The sequence below is a fragment of the Dermacentor andersoni genome, chromosome 7, assembly GCF_023375885.2.
Source record: "Dermacentor andersoni chromosome 7, qqDerAnde1_hic_scaffold, whole genome shotgun sequence".
In the NCBI taxonomy this organism is placed as follows: Eukaryota; Metazoa; Arthropoda; class Arachnida; order Ixodida; family Ixodidae; genus Dermacentor; species Dermacentor andersoni.
Genome location: NC_092820.1, coordinates 71,136,980 through 71,157,490, shown reverse-complemented (window position 1 = coordinate 71,157,490; position 20,511 = coordinate 71,136,980). Strand labels below are relative to the sequence as shown.

The following is a 20,511-nucleotide window of genomic DNA, read 5'->3' as shown; positions in this document are numbered from 1 at the left end:
TGTTTTTCCCCTGTTGATATGTTTGATGATGTGCAGGCTATCTGAAGATCGTCGACGTATACTGAATACATAATGGACTTTGGGATTATTTTTACTAATGGAATTCAGTTTTATAGTAAAAAGTGTTGTGCTTAAAATACACCCCTGAGGTATTCCATTTTCTTGAACGAAATTTTTCGACAGGGTTGAGCCTAGGCGCACATGGAACGAACGGTTAGACAAAAAATCTTTTATGCAGTTCAACATCCTACCGTGGATGCCAAGGTCGGCCAGATCATTAAGAATCCCGAACCTCCAGGTTGTGTCATATGCCTTCTCTAAATCGAAAAAAACAGCAAGGCACTGTTGTTTATGTATAAATGCTTCTCGTACTGTGTTTTCAAGACGAACTAGATGGTCATTAGTGGATGATCCTTTTTTGAAATCACATTGATGGATATCGAGCAGCTCACGGATTTCTAGCACGAAGGCTAATCTAATATTCAGGACGTTTTCGAAGGACTTCGCAAGGCAGCTGGTAAGGGCTACAGGCCTATAGCTACTGGGGGAGGTTGCTGGTTTTCCGGGTTTCAAAAATGGAACAATTATAGCTTTCTTCCATGCTTCAGGTATCTTCCCCGATATCCAAATTTTGTTTAAAAAATTTAAGAGGGCTTTTACGACATGTTCTGAGATGGCCTAGCATTTGGTAATGTATTCTATCGGGGCCAGGTGCAGTTTTTTTACCAGCGGACAGTACCCTACGGATTTCTTGAACTTTAATTAAAGTATTGTATGGTTCATTCCTGCTGCTATTTATCGGTAGTCTTTGTTTCTCAGCTGTGTTTTTGATTCTTAGAAATGATTCTGTATAGTGTGATGAACTGGAAGCTGCCGAGAAATATTCACCCAATATATCTGCCTGTTCTTCTATGCTTGTCTGTATACCGGGGGCTGTGAGAAGTGGAACTGTGAATGGGGAATAGCTGTTATTTAGCTTTCGTACTTTCTCCCACATTTGTTTTGATGTGGTTGAGCTGCTTATAGAGGACACGTAGCTTCTCCATGAATTCTTTTCAGCACTGCGGCGGATATATCGAGCTTTTGCTCTTGCTTTTTTAAAGCTTATAAAGTTTTCTGCCGTTGGGTATCTGCGAAATATTCCCCAAGCTTTGTTTTGTTCTTTTTTCGCTTCTCTACATTCTTGTGTATACCAAATTTTGTGATATTGTTTTACTACTCCAGACGACTGAGGTATAGCTAGGTTTGCAGCGTCAATAATACAGTTTGTAAAAGCTTCATTTAGTTCGTCTATGGTGAGATTTTCTGACACAATTTTTTCTAGGCTGGCTTTCTCTTGAAAAAGGGCCCAGTCGGCTAAATGGAGCTGCCACCGTTGTGGTTTTGTCGGGATTACTTCCGGTGAGGATGTTAAGCTGATTAGTACAAGTAGGTGATCGTTTCCATATGGGTTGTCTAGTACGTCCCATTTTAATTCAGTGAAAATCGAGGGTGAACAAAAGGAGAGATCGATGCAGCTCATATTTCCTGAGCTAGGTGAACAATAGGTTGGTTTTCGAGTGTTTACTAAACATAGGTTATTACTCAGTATAAGATCCTCAATAATTAGGCCTCTTTTATCGGTTTTGTCAATACCCCAAAAGCTGGAGTGCGAGTTAAAATCTCCGACTATCAAATATGGCTCGGGTAACTGTTCTATAAGGTGCTCCAGTTCATGTATAGTTATTCCTAGATGCGGCTCCAGGTATAGACAGCATAATGTAATTGTTTTAAATGTGTGCAGGATGGCTGCCAAAGCTTCTAGTTTAGTATTAAGATGGTGTTCTTTAGCTGCGATCCCCTCTTTAACTATAATAGCAACGCCACCTGAGAGCCTGTTTCCGTGGTCTCGGTCGCGGCGGAAGACTTTATACTTTTTGAGTATGTTTTCATGTTTGGAACCTAAGTTTGTTTCTTGGAGACACAGGGCCACGGGTGAGAGGGTGGTCAGTATGTCTTTTATGTCATTTATGTTATGTAAAAGTCCCCTGCAATTCCAGTGTACGAAAGACATGATGTATTATATGTGTGGAGTGAAAGAGGATCTAAGTGGTGTTTTCAGGCCATTTGATTGGAAGCCTCTCTTTATTGTGGCGATCCAAGGAGCCCCGCCGTTCACCCGACCTCGACGGTACAGGGCTTCCTTGACTTGTGTCCATGGTATCCTCAGATACGCTGGACGCCGGTGCTGGACGCACGGTATCGTTCAAGTTGGGCCTCGCCGTGTGGGGAGGGACCCTGGAGCCTGCTGACCTGGGGGTCCGCACGGCTTGCTTATGAGGTAGTGGCGCAGCGCTAGCTGCGTCCACTGTGGGCGCTGGAGTCTTTGCCCGAGCCTCGCTGTGTGTGACCTAGGCAGGCTCCGAAGGCCGCTGTGTTGCCGCGCCCTGTTGCAGCACAACGGAATAGCTTTTTGTTTGCACCAATGAAAGTCGCTTTCTCGCTCCCTGAAAGTGATATTTTCTTTTACTTTGAGTGTGATGATCTCTTTTGTTTCCATGTTGGGCAGGCACGCGAGTAGGCAGGATGACTGCCCTCGCAGTTTATACAATGGTGTAATTCGACTTCACAGTTGTCCGAAGGGTGATCATGGGAAGCACACTTAGCGCATGTGGTTTGGCCCCGGCAGCTCTGCGAGCCGTGGCCGTACCTTTGGCATTTGAAACAGCGTCGCGGGTTGGGTATCTACGGTCGGAGTTTCAGATTGGTGTAGCCTACCTCCACCGATTCAGGCAGTGTGCTCAATGCAAACGTTAGGACAAAGTGCTTTGTTTCGATTTCCTTGTTTTCCCGTCTGATCTTTATTCTGTACACATCTGTGACATTTTGTTCTTTTAGTCCGTTGAGGAGTTCTTTTTCGGTCACATACTTAAGGTCATCGTCAGAAATGACGCCACGAACGGTATTCAGTGATCGGTGAGGGCTGATTGCTACGGGAATGTCACCAAAGGCTGTTATTCCTGAAAGTTTCTCGTACTTATGTTGGTACAACAATTCTAAAAGAAGGTCACCACTTGCTAGTTTCTTTATTTTATATCCTTGTCCGATGGTGTCGGTTAGGGTCGTTGTAACACTGAAAGGAGAGACATATCGTGCAGTAATTTCTGAATGCTCACTATGAACCACGTGGAATTTGGGAAAGTTGCTTTTGGTTTTCGTGAAGAACTGGGCAGTGACATCGGTGCGCCCCCTCTTGTTTGGAGGGCGATCGCTTGAAGCAAAAGAGCTAGCCATAAAAATTGTAGTTTTCGGTCGCGGTACCAGCCGCCCACCACGAAGCCCAGCGAGGGGACGGGACAGGAGTTTGCAAGCAAGCCCTGCTCACGCCAGCTGTATACTGCGGCTATAACCCAATATGGCGTAACTCAGGGTAGTTATCCACACAAAGGTTAACCCTAGCCGCCAGGAAAGGAAAGAACAAGAAGTGAAGAGAAGACAGGAAAGGTGGACGGTAATGAAAGACGAAGGTTGCATGGAGAGAGAGACAGGAAAAGGCCACTACCGATTTCCCCCAGGTGGGTCAGTCTGGGAGTGCCGTCTACGTGAAGCAGAGGCCAAAGAGGTGTGTTTCCTCCGCCGGGGGGCCTTAAAGGTCCGAACACCCGGCATCGGCTCAACCCCCAGGATCCCCCTTTCCCCGGACACGGCTAAGCCGCGCACGGCTACACGCGGGAGGGTCCAACCCTCGTGTGCTCGGGTACGTGGTGTCGCAACACACCAAACGCCTGCTGACGCAGACGCCCCTGCGGGGGTTCATGGATCTGTGTGGGCCCACTGAGACTGGAATTTCCCCAAATGCTAAAAGTTTCGAGAGCTTGTCATATTGCGCTTTGTCACGAAGTTCGAGAAGATCACCCCTTCCCATCTTCGTTACTTTATAGCCTGGGCCGATTGCTTCCGTGAGGCATTTTGCTACAACAAATGGTGAGATCATTCTGACTGTTTTGCTATCGTTGTGACTGTGTACAACGTGGTACTTGGAAAAAGAATGCTTTGTTTGCATGAAAAACGTGAAAGTTTCGTCGGTGCGCCCCCTTTTGAGGGAGCGATCAGGTAATGGTGGAAAGTTTCTTGCCATATAGCATTGGAAAATTCGGCGGCGATGGTAGCCACCCACCACCGAGCCCAACTAGGGGACGCTACTAGGTTGAGAATGATACCGGCAGACGTCAGCCATGCATCGCCGCTATAACCTAATATATATATACCCAAGACTGGATATATTACACACGGTTAACCCTTGCCGCCAGGAAATACGGAAGTAATAAGAAGCGAAGAGAAGACAGGAAAGATGTAAAAGTGGGAGAGAAAGACGAAGATTGGAGAGGAGGACAGGAAAAGGCGACTGCCGATTTCCTCCAGGTGAGTCAGTCTGAAGGTGCCGTCTATGTGAAGCCGAGGCCGAAGAGGTGTGTTGCCTCCGCCGGGGGGGCCTTAAAGGTCCAAACAACCAGCATCGGCTCAACCCCCAGGATCCCCCTTTCCCCAGACACGGCTAAGCCGCGCACGGCTACACGCGGGAGGGTCCAACCCTCATGTGCTCGGGAACGTGGTGTCGCAACACACCAAACGCCGTACCATGAACACTAAACGCCGAGTGGTGTTCATGGTACGGTGCGGGGTTACTGTTACTTGGGTCTCCCCAAATGACACAAGTTTCGACAGTTTCTCGTACTGCTTCTGATCGTGGAGCTCCAAGACGGGATCACCACTTGTCATTCTCGGCGCCTTATATCCTGTTCCAAGAACTTCAGTTAAAGACTTCAAAACAAGGAACGGTGAAATGTTACGCACTAGTTTGTCTGGCTTTTCTAAGTGAATCACATGGAATCGTGGAAAGTTGTGGACTTGTCGTCCGAAAAATTGAAAGAGATCTTCGGTGCGCCCTCGTTTCTGAGGGCGATCAGGAAGTTTGGGGAAAGAAGTTTCCATGAAGATATATAAAAATGCGGCAACAGCGCCGACCGCCCACCACGGAGCCCAACGAGGGGACGCGGCAGAGCTTGCATGCAAGTCTGCACGACGCCAGTCGTACGCCGCCACTATAACCAAATATGGTGTACCCAAGGTTGGATAGCCACACAGGGTTAACCCTTGCCGCCAAGAAGAAGGAAGTAAATAGAAGAGAGAAGGAGACAGGAAAGGTCAAAAAGTGAGAGATAAAGACGAAGATTCTAGGAGGGAGAGACAGGAAAAGGCGATTGCCGATTTCCTCCAGGTGGGTCAGTCTGAAGGTGCCGTCTATGTGAAGCCGAGGCCGAAGAGGTGTGTTGCCTCCGCCGGGGGGCCTTAAAGGTCCAAACACCCAGCATCGGCTCAACCCCCAGGATCCCCCTTTCCCCAGACACGGCTAAGCCGTGCACGGCTACACGCGGGAGGGTCCAACCCTCATGTGCTCGGGTACGTGGTGTCGCAACACAGCAAACGCCTGCTGACACAGACGCCCCTGCGGGGAGCATCTAAAGGCTCAACCAGACGTACGCGTTCCAATGCGCCCGCACGCGCCGCACCACGCCTGGGCGCGTACGGCGTCAGGCGCGGAGGCTGTTTCGCGTGTCGGCGCGCGGCGGCGTGGAGACCTACAACCGCTAGGATTATTGCGTCCGCGCCGGAAGCTGCCGCTCGCGTCAGTAGCATGACGCACCTCACATGACCACGGCGAGTCAACGTCACTTCCGAACGACTCTTCGCGCGACGTTCAGGCAAGCCCGGGCAAGCTGCTTCAGTACCTCCTTGTTGGCTGTGCGCGTTGAGATCGTTCTTCATGGCAGGTACGGAAATCTTCAGCCGTGACGGCTGCATTAATAATGCAACTTTGATAGCCGAGGTGCAACGTCGCCAACCATTGTGGATGGCCTCTCATAAACAACATAAGGACCGCAACCTCGAAGCGGCACTGTGGAATGAAGTGACGGCCTCCGTCCTGCGAGATGTCAACATCCAAGGTAAGCACGAGATTTTGCAGCTTCCACGTGAATAATCGTTTACTAAGCAGTCTTGTATTTCTCTGTGCAGTGGGACTGGAGTTGGTGCAGAAGAGATGGAAATCGCTCCGTGATAAGTTTCGCCGCATCTTCAATGGCCGCACAAAGACACAAAAGAGCGGCGCCGGCGCCGACGATGTCGAGTCGGTCGACACAGCATGGTCCTTTTTTGAGCTGTTGCTGTTTTTAAGACACCATGGTGACGAGACCGTAAGCTTGACATTATTGTTGTTGCGAACATTTTACTGGCCAAAGGAAACCCTCCTTGATTACGTCTATGTCAGTGAGATGAGGTGCTTGTTTCTTCCGAATGGGCAATTAACCTCATCGTAGAGCGAGATAGTAAGCCTTTTACCGGCTAATAATTTTGAGATATACTTGGCTAAGCCTACTGCTATGAACGATGGTAATGGGCATTTAAATGTAACAAATTTCAGTGTGCAATGAGTGTTTTTTGCGGTGGAGGCGCGTACAAAGGAAGGGGGGCCATTCTGTGCTTGGGTATGCACCAGTGGTGCCGCCAGGAATTACGAGGGGAACAGGGTCCGGCAATTAATCAGGGTAGGGGAGTGGTGGGGAGGGGCTTGTGCTCGGTGTCGCTACATCCGTATTTTTTGGCTATGCTGATACCCACGCCTGCTCACCCAAGCAAACAAAATTAGGGCGAAAATTGGCAATTCAACGTTTATGCAAGCAAGCTGTAATATACAGGTGGCCTTCATTGTAAATACCACATGCCTAGGCTGTGAATTATAGTTTTCGGAGTTATCACAGTGCAATTCCACTTGTGAACAACTAATGGCAAGGGTTTTCACATCATGTTATAGCATGTGGTGCCGCTTCGATCGTAGTCATTACCTTAAATCATGAATATGATGCGCATGGCTATGTTTCATGTATGCTTGCCAAATTGCCGACTTATATAAGTTACTTCTAGCATGGCATTTTTACTGCGATTAGACACTTTACAAGGAATATATATTTTCTTTTACAGATACACTGAGATGCACGAAAATATTTTGATGCACCTTTACTTATATTTTTCTTTTGCATTTCTCTCTTTTGCACAATGCATGGTAATACGGATCACATTAGTGAATGACAACTTCAACATTATGAAAGTGCTAGTATTGTTCATAACAGTTTTACAGTGTGTGAGGCTATAACAATAATGAAGAGCAAGAAAAACACTGAAATGGTTTCACTTTGTTTTATTGCAATGTTACAAAACGTCACAACATAGAAAACATGCACTTTTTCTTATGTGCAGCACTTCAGGCAATTATGTAGTGCCTGCAAGCCCGAGAGAGGTGGCCAGCAGCTGGACACAAGTGAGCCACTTGGTGCGAACCAGCAGCACAGTAGTGCAGAAAAAATTTTAATGGGCATTACCCAGTTTGAAGACCAGGACTTGGACGAACAATCAGATTTTTCTGATCTGTCAGGCTTGGTGTCAGCGTCCCAGGTCTCGTCAGCCTCGACGTCATCCCCAGCGCCAGCCTCGACGTCATCTATGACATCAGCTTCGACGTCTACGGCACCAGCCTTGATATCAGCAGCACAAGGAGCGGCTGCCCCAAGTCAGCAGGGAGCCGCTAGCCAAAGACTGCAAAAAAAAAAAAAAAAGAAGAGAAGGCCAAGTGAAGACGCTCTGGTGACTGAAATGGGCGAACTGTCCAAGACCCTCCAGGCTTGCCCTTTAGAGGACGAGTACTATCATATGGCCCTCAATATAGGAAAATTCTTAAGGAAAATGCCAGAGGAACGGCAACTCGACTTTCAGATTGAGTTGCTGCAACTAATAAAGAAATATTCAGACTGATGAAGGGTCTGTTGCACTTTTCTTAACATGAAAAATGTTTTACTGGTCTTCACCAAGAATTCTAGCATGTACGAGCATCACAGAAATGTCTTGAAAAGACAAGGCTCGTTTTCTAGCACCCCAGGAGATGGCACTATTTTGATATTCTCTCAGCGTTGTGCTCATACTGTCAGCGGTAACAACGCAGTTTCGTCGCATGGATTCCCTTTAACGTTCGATTGCCGCCTACTGCTTCGCCTTGAATGGCGCCAATTAACAATGCTGTTAAGTGCAGCAGAAAGGCAGTGAAGTTCATGGGCAAATGTCGTAAGACATGTTTCACTTTCATGTTATGAGTGATTCCTATGAAAGAAGGATTAACCAATGTTTCTACAACGCTACAATTACATTTAAGCATTGACAGCCATGCTAAGAGCAAGTAGTATTTTATCATAAGTTTTCAATGCACTTGCTGGCGTGCGCACATCTCGTTCCCACTTAACAGATAGCAGGCTAGCGGACTTGCTTCAGGCTACATTAGCTGATTTTCCTCAGTTAAATCTTCCTCTCACTGTGAAGCGGATATGTTGTACAGACACAGCCCAAAGTGTGGGATATCTATATAAGCATTCTTAAAAGTGAAGTACCGTGGGAGGCAATTGTTTTGAAGGACAATAAGCAATGTTTCTGCATGTATATACTGGTTTTCCTGCATATAAGTAACAAAACAAATAATTCACCATAATTGATCACAGGTTCTAAAATAAGTATACCTTGTCCAGCCATTTAGAGTTAATGCAAAATGAAAGGCCACTGAAAGCAGGAGCTTTGATGTCAGGTGCGAGCGCTTATTGAATTTAAGCATAGCTCTCTCAAAACGAATTGCCTATGCTATGCCTAGGCTCCAGGTTAATTTTGAGTACCTGGGGTTCCTTAATGGCCACCCAGTGCATAGTGCACCGGTTTTGCATTTTGCAGCCGAGAGGCAATCTCACGCACTTTGGGCTTTGATGATTCTCATTTAGCAATGATGCACTGTGGCAGCGATTTTCAGCACAAAGGCAAGAGGACGTGAGGCAGTCGCCACTATGCAAACCGAGGCACTCGCCACTATGTAAGCTTTATGGACACGAAAACGGATTCGAAACGTAAAGTGCGCTGGAGCCCTGGCGAAAGGGAAGGAGGGCGAAGGGAAGCAAGAAGGGATGACTGCGTGCAGCAAGTTGAGATGGCGCGAAAAGAACTGTGGAATCGCAGAAAGCAGCACAGGAAACGGGTACAAGGGCGGAAGAGAAGGGAGGGATATCAGCGTCGGTGGCGGCGAACACCCGAGCAGAAGGTGGAGGCAAATCTTCAGGACTGCCGCAAAATGGAGTCAGCGCAAGTTCTGCACGGGCACGATCAATAACAGCGTGATGAGATGAGAGGAAGTCCCATCCTAGAATGATGGCATGAGAGCAGCGGGGAAGAACAACAAACTCAATGTGGTGTAAACTGTCTTGTATGGCGACACGGACGGTACATGTTCCTAAGGGCTCAATTGGCTCAGCGCTTGCTGTACGTAGCGAAATGACAGAAAACGGCGTCGCGACTTTTCAGAGCGTACGGCGAAGCTGGTCGGCAATCACGCACACTGCGGCACCCGTGTTGACAAGCGCGTGAACGGCGACACCTTCGGCAAAAACTTCAATGATGTTCGTAGGCAATAAACGAGGGCTTGAGCAGTTTGAAGAGATCGCAGTTCTTGCCTCCGGAACTGCGCCTTTTAGTTTTCCTCCACAGCTGGAGGGCGGCGGACGATGGGGGAGAGGGAACGTCGACGGGGAGATGGAGACCGACGTGTGTTGAAGCTTCGGGGAACAGGAGATGAAGGAGCGAAGTGCGGAACTGGTGGCGAATATCGGGACTGGGAGTCAGTAGTATTCCCTTGACATCTCGCAGTATCGGGAGGATACCAACCCCGCCGGCGGCAGAACCGTGCCACGTGGCCAGCAAAGCCACAGGCGAAGGAGATCGGCCGGTTGTCTTGGGTACACCACGGAATATCAAAAGGGGGCCTAGGTAGCAGTGCACTGTTTTGAGCTGGGCGTAGGGGATGCGGAGGCGCGCAGAAGCCGCTTCTGGGCAAGTAGCTCGCAGCTGGAGAAGGCGAGGCGTAGAAGCCGCTTGTGGGGGTGTAGTGCGCAACTTCAGGCGGTGGGCTTGGCCTGGCGATTTACGGCAGCGTACGTGAACGGAACCGGCGCTGGGGGTGGCTGATTAGCGAGAGGTAGTGCGTCGCTGATTTCGTGTATGACGCGTCGCAGTTCCGGGGACAAAGAGGACTCAGACGACTGGGTAGCAGGCAGCAGTGACAGTTGGCGCGCGATTTCTTCGCGAACGAATTACTTGATTTGGTCGAGGAAAGCAGAGTGGGCGGGAGCAGCACTGGAAGTGTCAGTTAAAGCCGAAATCGTGTCGTCGGGCACGGCAGCTGGGCGCGTAGTAAGGCGTTGTTTGCGGAGCTCATCGTAGCTCTGGCACAGCGTAATGACATCGTCAATCGTTTGAGCATTTTTCGCCAAGAGCACTTGGAAGGCGTCATCCTCTATGCCCTTCATGACATTCTTGATCTTTTCAGAGTCGGGCATGGCGGGATTGATGCGCCGGCAAAGGTCAACTACGTCCCCAATGTAGCTTGTGAAGTTTTCACCCTTTTGCTGAGCGCGACTACGCAAGCGTTGTTCTGCGCGTAGCTTGCGCACAGCAGGGATGATGATGATATGTGGTGTTTAATGGCGCAAGGGCCAGGTGTGGCCAAAGAGCGCCATGACAAGTGGTGATGTTGACGATGTATTATGGAGATGTGACTTGGCTGTAAAGTGGCCTAAAAATAGTTGCTGTAAAGTGCATAAAATCTGCGTGATATAAAATTATGGCGATGATTAATGACGAATACTATGAACAATAAAATCCATCGTAAAAGAATGACACAGAATAGAAAATATATGAGATAATAAAAAATACCTGGAGCACTGTTGCCTCACCAGAGCCCTTGAAACACAAGAGCCTAGAGGCACGTGCTATACAAAAGAACTATCACAGCGCTATCCTCTATAGAGAGGAGGCGCTACGAACGTGTGGGGCTAATAACATGCAATACAACATCTTTCAAAAAACCTAGGACGGCGTTGGTGTCAAAGAGTGGTTCTGGACCAAGTAACATAACGGGATGAAGGGGGATGTGGTGCCGGTATGCTAAGAGAAAATGTTTCTTTCTTTCGGATTCGGCTTCCCGACACTCCAGTAGGACGTGGAGGACGGTCAGCCTCTCCCCGCATCTACCACAGTTTGGAGGCTCGTTTCCCGTGAGTAAAAAGTTATGTGTGCCAAAAGTGTGTCCTATTCTTAGACGGCAGAATAGGACATCTGTCCTGCGGGATTTTGTTACAGGAGGCCAGAAACCTAATTGTGGCTTTATTACATGCAGTTTATTATTTATTTCTTCGTCCCACATGCGTTGCCAGTGGTTTCGTAGTTTCTTTCTTAAGAAAGGCTTCAGGTCTTTGACAGGGACCGAAGCAGTAGGACTAACTGCATGTAATGAAATTGATGTGGCCATCTGGTCCACTAGAACGTTACCTTCGATGCCCCTATGACCCGGCACCCAGCATATGATGACATGCTGGTTACATATATACGCTTTACATAAGACGGAATATAGTTCATTGATTACTGGATTTTTGTGCTTACAAAATGACATCAAAGACTTCACAACACTAAGGGAGTCCGTATATATAACTGATTTTTTGAGTTTTGATTTCCTTATATGCTTCACGGTCGATAATATTGCGTAGGCCTCAGCCGTGAAGATACTAGTTTCCGGATGCAGTAAATCGGATTCCGAGAAAGATGGACCGACGGCTGCATAGGACACCCCGTCGTGTGACTTCGATGCGTCTGTGTAGAACTCCGCACAGGAGTATTTGTGCTGGAGTTCCCGGAAATGCATTTGGATTGCAATCTCTGGAGCGTTTTTTGTAACTTCCATGAAAGATGTATCGCATTGTATCAACTGCCACTCCCAAGGAGGTAGCAGCTTGGCTGGATGCATTAGGCGAAGTTCGAGAAGTGGAACATGCATTTCATGACTAAGCTCCCTCACACGCAGCGAGAAAGGCTGTCTTACGGAAGGACGATTACGAAACAGTGTAGCATATGTCAAATCATTAACGGTAGTATAACACGGATGCTGAGGATTAGAGTGAACTTTCAGAAAATATATTTGGCTGATGTATGTTCTCTGGAGATGAAGTGACCACTCGTTCGATTCGGCGTATAAACTTTCAACAGGACTTGTCCTGAAAGCGCCCGTGGCTAAACGGATACCTAGATGGTGAATAGGGTCTAGCATTTTTAGCGCACTCGGGGCGGCAGAGTGATAAATCACGGCACCATAGTCTAGGCGTGAACGAATGAGGCTTTTATAGAGTTTCAATAAAGACATCCTGTCACTACCCCATGTACTCTGGGATAGGAGTTTCATTATGTTCATCGTTTTTAGACATTTTTCTTTAAGATGTTTAATGTGGGGGACGAAAGTGAGTCTGTAGTCAAGTATGACACCTAGAAATTTGTGTTCTTTGTTTACAGGTATTTGTTGTCCACCCAGTTCTAAGCAAGGGTCTGGGATCATTCCTCTTTTTCTTGTAAAAAGAACGCAAGTGCTTTTGTTAGGATTGATCTTAAATCCATTCCTGTCTGCCCACATTGAGACTTTGTTCAGGCCATGCTGTACTTGTCTCTAGCACACTGCGAGGTTACAGGATTTGAAAGCTATCTGAATGTCGTCCACGTAGACAGAGTAAAAGATGGCCTGAGGTAATGAAGCGCGAAGCGTGTTCATCTTCACGATGAAGAGCGTGCAGCTGAGCACACCTCCTTGGGGTACACCCGTTTCTTGCGTAAAAGGACGTGAAAGTGCATTGCCTACTTTTACCCGGAACGTACGATTTGACAGATAGCTTTCCATTATGTTAAGCATATTACCGTGGATGCCCATTTCTGACAGGTCTCTTAAGATTCCGTAACGCTACGTTGTGTCATACGCCTTTTCCATATCGAGAAATATCGATAGGAAGAACTGTTTATGTATGAATGCCTCCCGAATATTTGCTTCAACACGTACGAGATGATCGGTCGTGGACCGCCCTTCTCGAAAGCCGCATTGATAAGGATCAAGCATTTTGCTCATTTCAAGGAAATGGATCAGTCGCCGATTAATCATTTTTTCAAATACCTTACAAAGGCAACTTGTGAGGGCTATCGGGCGGTAACTTGCCACTGAGGAAGGGTCTTTGCCTTGTTTCAAAACAGGGACCACAATAGCTTCCTTCCATGCGGTTGGAAGGTACCCTGCATCCCAGATGGTGTTGAAAAGTGTGAGTAGTGTAACTTGCGTGTCATCGGGTAAGTTTTTGAGCATTTCATACATGATTCTGTCAGATCCGGGTGCAGAGCTCTTGCATGAGCTCAAGGCAGCTTTCAACTCAGCAATACTGAATGGGCAGTTGTAGGACTCACTCTGTGGACATTTTCTTTTGAGTGGCTTACATTCTTCTATTTGCTTATATTTCAGGAAGGATTTCGAATAATGTTTTGAACTTGACACACTCTCAAAGTGCTCCCCAAGTGAGTCTGCCTGATGTTGCAGCGTATCACCCTGTGTGTTTACCAGAGGGAGTGAATATGTTTGTCTCCCTCTAATTCTATTTACGCGGTTCCAGACTTTCGCCTCATCTGTAAACGAGTTGATGTTCGATAAAAACTTTTGCCAGCTCTCTCTTCTGGCCTGTCGGCGGGTTCTCCTGCCTTGAGACTTAACTTTCTTAAATTTAACAAGATTCTCTGCAGTGGGCGAAGCGCGTAGCAACCCCCACGCTTTGTTTTGATTCCTACGTGCGACTCTACATTCATCGTTCCACCACAGGACATGCCGTTTGCATGCCGAGCCACTTACTTCACGTATGCATTTAGATGCGGCATCTATAATAAAAGCTGTAAGGTAATCCACAGCAGCATCAATTTGTAACGAGGACATGTCATCCCATGATATGCTAGTTATGGTTCGGAATTTCTCCCAGTCGGCTGTGTCAACCTGCCACCTAGGAGCCTGTGGTAGATATTCGTTTTCTTTAAGTGTTGTTAATAGTATGGGGAAGTGGTCGCTTCCGTAAGGATTGTTCGCAACTTCCCACTCCAGTTCAGGCAGTATAGACGAGGAAACTATGCTGAGATCAATTGAAGAAAAGGTATTATTTGCAAGACAGTAATAAGTGGGTTTCTTCTTATTCAAAAGGCACGCACCAGAAGAAAAAAGGAACTGTTCAACAAGACGACCTCGCGCATCTATACGACAGTCACCCCACAGGGAGCACAGCAGGGAGACCGAAGACTTCTTTGAAAGAATGGGTAAATGCTGTCCAGGTGGAAAGGTTGGATTCGTGATTCCGGAACCAGAGATTAGCGACTCCAGAAAGATAGAAGATGACATTAGTCAGTTTAGCTTTGTCATCCCATGCGCACTCACGCGATCGTATGACGATAGCCACGTCATGGTCGTCGTTGCCGCTGAATACCGGAGGATCTCGTTGGCGTAGAGCACCGGAGCAGACGACAGCGATGCCAGGGGAGGATCGGGCTGCGTGGTGTCCTGAGGCATCGCAGAAACAGTAGGGAGCGTTCGGCTGCGGAGTTCCAGGTTTGGGAAGGGCCCAGCACGTCCACCAAATGTCAAGAGGCGTTATAGTTCGATTGCTGAAACGCTCAGATAGCAGAGCACCGCAGCGAGAGGACACAGAGCTTCGGCAACACAGGCACAAGGCTTCTAACCACTCCTTGTCGTTGTCTTTCTCTAAGCAGTGCCTACTGCTCGTTCTTCATCAGTACAATAGAAACAACTTTTTTTTCACTGCATGCAATAAATGACAATACATATTTTGAATAGAAAATTAAACACTACAAATGTTTCTGAATAACTTAATGCACTTCATTACTTCTGAATCTTGTATTACAGCATATTGAAAAAATTTGCACGGAGACACGAGGACAAGCCCAGAAAAACAAGGGTGAGCGCTAACTCGCAACTGAAGTTTATTCAAACGCATGCATGAGTAAATAGGAAAATCGAAACAAAACAAGGCTGTCATCATGAACACCACGTGTTAGCCCATGTGAGTTGGCCAAGAACCGAAACTCTCTATCACAGAAGCAGACAGAAGTCTGACTGATGCACTTATCTCCGCTGATACGCATATGAAAAGCTTCCACAAGTTCACGCACGAGTTGATTCTGTGTCTAAATAGAATTTTTGTTTTGTCGAAGTGCGGTTTGCATTGGATCTTCTTTTTCTTATCATTCGTGCTACACGTGCAGCAATGATTAGGGAGGTTATCAATGGAATCTCATCTCCCCCAAGTAATCGTCAGTGTTCTCCTAATCTTTCATTTACGCATTGTCCGGTTAGGCTGATGTACAATGCGCCACAGTATAACGGCAACTTTTAGACAACTCCCCTAGCACAAGGAACGAGCACGGCTGTGTGCTTGGTATTGCAAGAATTTTTTTCTTCCTTTCCTTATGCCTGTGTGCCTGCCTGTTCTACCCATTATCCCGTTCTTTATGACTCCAAAGCCATAAAGAATGGGATGGTCACTTCCTGTCTTCAAGCGGCTATCTCCAAGTCTTGCCCACATGCAAACAATGAAAGTGTTGCGTCCCAGTTGAGAAGGCTGAAAGGGAGTGGGTACCCTCGGCATGCAATCATGGAAACTTGAGAGAGGCTGGCTAGGTGGATTGAGGCAGGGGCGTGACACAAACTCCAGGAAACAGACCGTCAAAATGATGCCGTAATACCATGCGTGCACAGACTGGCACATAGCCTTAAGAATGTAACAGGGCGTTACAACATTCCCATAGTGTTTTTCACCCTTCGAAAGTTGGCAGCAATCTGTTCCCTGGTGCGCAGGCGGCAGAAGGAAAGAAAGAAAAATTATTGCAATATCAAGCACACTGCCCCGTTCATTCCTTGTGCTAGCGACGTTGTCTACAAGTTGCTGCTACCTTGTGGCGCATTATACATCGGCCAAACCAGGCGATGCGAAAATGGAAGATTGGGAGAACACCGGTAATCGCTTGGTGAAGGTTCCCTTGATAACCTCCCTAAACACTGCCGCACGTGTAGCACGAATGATAAGAAAAAGAAGATCCAATGCAAACCGCTCTTCGACAAAACAAAAATTCCATACTGACATAGGGATCAACTCGTGCGTGAGCTCATGGAAGCCTTTCATAAGAGTATCAGCGAAGATCAGTGCGTCAGTCAGACTTCCTTCCGCTTCTCTAACAGGGAATTTCGCTTCTTGGCTACTCACACAGGGTAACACGTGATGTTCACAATGACTGCCTTGTATTGTTTTGGTTTTCGTATTTATTCATGCATGTGTTTGAATAAACATCAGTTGTAAGTTACCGCTTGTCCTTGTTTTCCTTGACTTGCCCTCGTGTCTCTGCCCAATTTTCAATATGCATTTCAACCAACTAGCCAACCTCTCTGCTCCTTGTAAACAGCTCATGCTAAAGTGAGTTACGCATTTCAGAATGCAGTAGTTTTTTAGCCACTCTTGACTTCGTTTGGGTATCTAAATGGCTTGCCTTATGTGCTCAGTTGTGAAGCACGCCATATGAAGCTTTGCAATCTTTACTACATTACGTTGAGTTCAAACTTACACAGGCTGGGCTTGCACTTCCTGAATTATCCTGCGGTGATGAGCAAGTAATGCTTGGTGGGACATTATGTGGGTCGAGAGTAGGGATTCCTGAAAGAAACAGCGTGAAAATGTCACACTCATCACGTGTAGTTTCTTTGCCTGCCAATAAAAACAATGGCTATAGCGTGTTTAATTCACATCACGAGTGAAATTAGTGGCTAACAACTAATTCACCAATAAGAAAGAAATGTTGCCCACTTTGCAGAAAATGAGAATGTACAAAACCAAGAACCTCCAGGCAACAACATTTAGAAGGGTGTTTTCATGAACTTAGTGTATAAGAAGCATCATATCCCATGGGTGGATTTATTTGAGTAAAAACCGCTCTAACCTAGTAGGCCAGGCAAGAGAGTTCGTTGCACAAGAAATTTGAGAACACTACCGTTATTTTCACACACCATAATAAATTCATGCGTGAGTTAAAGGGAGCCTATAAATTGCATAACAAGTGACATGTGCACTAGCACTCCCTCAGTAACCTTAACATGCAATGAAATTGATTTTCTTGATGCCACTTGATTTTGCCTTATGTCTTTCGTTTCGTGCTAATGTGCAAAGCTTTGCTTTAGGCTGTTGTACACCCGTGAGCAAAAGTATACGGACCACGGGAGCGCGTGCCAAACTGCATCGACGCGCCGTCTACCGACGCGGTGCCTGCTGTCGAGAGGGCCGCTAGAGCAGCGGTGCGCATGCGCGTCCCATCATATCTGCTGACCTGACATATAGCTTTGCCTGACGTGGCTGTGGTGCTCGTAGACTAAACGTCCACTGGGCGTCGTTTTCTCTGTACTCTGTCGCATCTGGGCTATTGCTTTACGCAGCGGCTGCGGCTGGACTGGCACGCGCGTCCGCCGCGCTTCGCTTTCCTTCTTTCTTTGGGGGGATTATCGCGCGCCGCACTGCCTTCTCTGACGCCTTTAGATGACTCGCGCAAAATGGCTTTCTGCGGCGTTGTATTATCTCGAACTGTTCCAATGTTTGCTGCCGCAGGTAGAAGCAAGGTTTTGCAATCGGTGTCCGCCGTCGCGTTAAGAAGTAGAACATTGGAACAGTTCGAGATAATACAACACCGCAGAAAGCCATTTTGCGCGAGTCATCTAAAGGCGTCAGAGAAGGCAGTGCGGCGCGCGATAATCCCCCCAAAGAAAGAAGGAAAGCGAAGCGCGGCGGACGCGCGTGCCAGCCCAGCCGCAGCCGCTGCGTAAAGCAATAGCCCAGATGCGACAGAGTACAGAGCACAGAAAACGACGCCCAGTGGACGTTTAGTGTACGAGCACCACAGCCACGTCAGGCAAAGCTACATGTCAGGCCAGCAGATATGATGGGACGCGCATGCGCACCGCTGCTCTAGCGGCCCTCTCGACAGCAGGCACCGCGTCGGTAGACGGCGCGTCGATGCAGTTTGGCACGCGCTCCCGTGGTCCGTATACTTTTGCTCACGGGTGTACGTGTGTGTGTTTCAAATGTCCGATTAGGATCTCTGATGAAGCTGCATCGATTTTCTTTTTTTCCTGTTGTCTTTGTATTGACAACTTTTCATGTATAATTGCAGTTTTTCAAATAAACGTTCAGTTACGAGTGAGCGCTTGTGTCGTGCTGTTACTTTCTTCTATGTCGTCTTCGTCTTTAAGCGCTCGTCTAATATGAATATGTACCAACAGCCAAATTCCTCACGTTAAAACAAGTTACTATTTCACTTCATAACCATTTCAAGACAATTTGTCAATTGATATTTTGTAAAATGTGGCCTACTTGCTGCTCTTGCTGATGTCCGGAAGGCTCTCTCAGCCGATGCCTGGCTCGTGGCTGGATCTGTGCTGTCAAGGCTCCGCACAGGTAGGCACCGTGATGGTGCTGCCGTTTTCTTCAGTTGTCGCCGGGCTGGTCGCCACATTTCTGGTGCTTTGAAATATGAGATCACGGTCTTAGTAACATATTTCCCACGGTGTTATTTGGAGGCACACATTCTGTATGCAACCAAGATGGGCAGATAAATACAACCACTACTGAAATCAAGGGCACAAAATAGTAAAAGCTTATAAAAGAGAAAGTAAGAAAAGGAATAAAAAGATTTTTTCAACTTCAGATGTGCCATAAATCTGTACTCAGTTCGAGTGAGTGTATGGATAGAGTTTTAATACCTTTTAAGGACTTCTACTGAAAAAAAAGTTCCCATGAAAGCACACACAGTGACACTTTCTAGATTTTCACAGCTCTATTTCAAGAATCGCCGCAATGGCCAAATGAATCCTGCCATCACTAAGTGCATATTGGGCTCAGCAAAGACTGGATAACAGTCACGGTTATTCAACTAGGTAGCCAATACTTAACAACTATCTGCTTATTTTCATCCTCCCTAATTATTTTCAATGATTTTAACCTTTATGAAGTATATTATCCTCTATTTTTTTAACTTCGATAACAGTTTGTGAGAATAATAATCCATCTTACAGAACCTGTTTAGGTCTCAAAACATTCACATGCACCCAGTTCTGGTGCATGCTGAACAACACAGCAGAAAGAGTGGCAAAATATCAGGGAATTGATTGAAAAATATTCAAGAAACATTGCACATAAGAAAGTTTTGCAGACTGGATTAGTTTCGCATCAATAGTTTTCAAGATAGTGATTGATGTGTTCGCCATAGGTGAATAATTATAACAATAATTAACAAAATAACTCACACTCTGAATTCTGCACGAACTGTAAAAATGAAAAATAAATCATACAGGGAAATGTGCTCACACTTGTGCATGTAGTTAATACCAGCACATCAACCGAACTAAATATTTTTCTTTTCCTTTGGGCCAATACCGGACACCACTACATGCATTTCAACTGCTCCCCTTAATATATATATTTTTTTTCATTTCGCTAGAAAGCACCAGCTCATTCCGCGAGCGCCTCCACAACCATCGAGTAGCGGCCTGTAGAAATTCTGATTTGATACATTAACTCTGCAAGGAAGTGCTGCAATAAAAGCATTTCCTCCCGGCTCCATAGCTTAGATGTTCAAACGCAAAGCACATGTTAGCTCACAGCTGCTGCACTTCGATACAACCGAAGGGCAGAAAACACTGGCGCCTAGCATAAATGTTTAGTGCGTGTTAAAAAAATGAAGTAATCAAAATTTATCAACCAAGGCATGTTTGGAGCCATTATGTTTTATTAGCAATTTCAATGCGTGCATATACTAACAGCGACTGTGAGGTGGTCTGGCAGTTCGTCACAGCTCGCTATCGAACATGACACAAGGTGCCCCACGAAAGAAAATGTCCTCCAGCAAAAATACCGCTCAACACATAAGTGCTCACGGTGTGCGCCCCTCGTTGAGACACAACATAATGCAAGTACAAAATATTCACTTACCAGTTGTACCCGAGAAGAAATCTGCGGGGACAAAGTGAGCGCTGCACACCTTCATTGTTTTCGTGATGGGCTTCCCAATGCGCAATTTCACTGTCCACTCCTTTTTCATTCGTTCGTCGCAAGGAAACGAGTGAAGGCTTACCTAGCCTTTGACTGCACAGTGTGTGCACTGAGGCACACAGCACATTTTGTTGCTCTTGTACGTCTTGCCCATTTCATCAAACACGTAACCCGTCAAAACAGTGTCACTGCGAAAGGCAACCTGTGCCTCAGCTGCGTAGATCACTGCAGAGCTCTGAAATACCGCTGTAAAAAGCGACCCCAATCAAATACAAAACAAAGGCTCCAGCGCACCACACACACAGGCGCCCTGTGTGTGTTCCTTCTTCGTCCACCGTCGTTTTAGCGCCTTCACTTCAGATTATGCAGCAGAATATTTAAAATTTTTGTGACTACCTGAATTGCAAAAAGTTAAGGGCTATGGCGTCACGACGTTTTCTATATTTTTCAC

At 46.7% G+C, this 20,511-nt stretch overlaps 1 long non-coding RNA gene across 1 annotated transcript; it reads right to left on the bottom strand.

The window, feature by feature from the left end:
• Positions 1 to 6,751: 6,751 nt before the first annotated feature.
• On the bottom strand, positions 6,752 to 20,351 carry LOC129385745 (uncharacterized). The gene is made up of 3 exons (XR_008613282.2): positions 18,384 to 20,351; positions 16,591 to 16,679; positions 6,752 to 7,629 (listed from the first exon to the last, which is right to left on the bottom strand). It is a non-coding gene; the product is annotated as an uncharacterized lncRNA (long non-coding RNA).
• Positions 20,352 to 20,511: the final 160 nt, after the last annotated feature.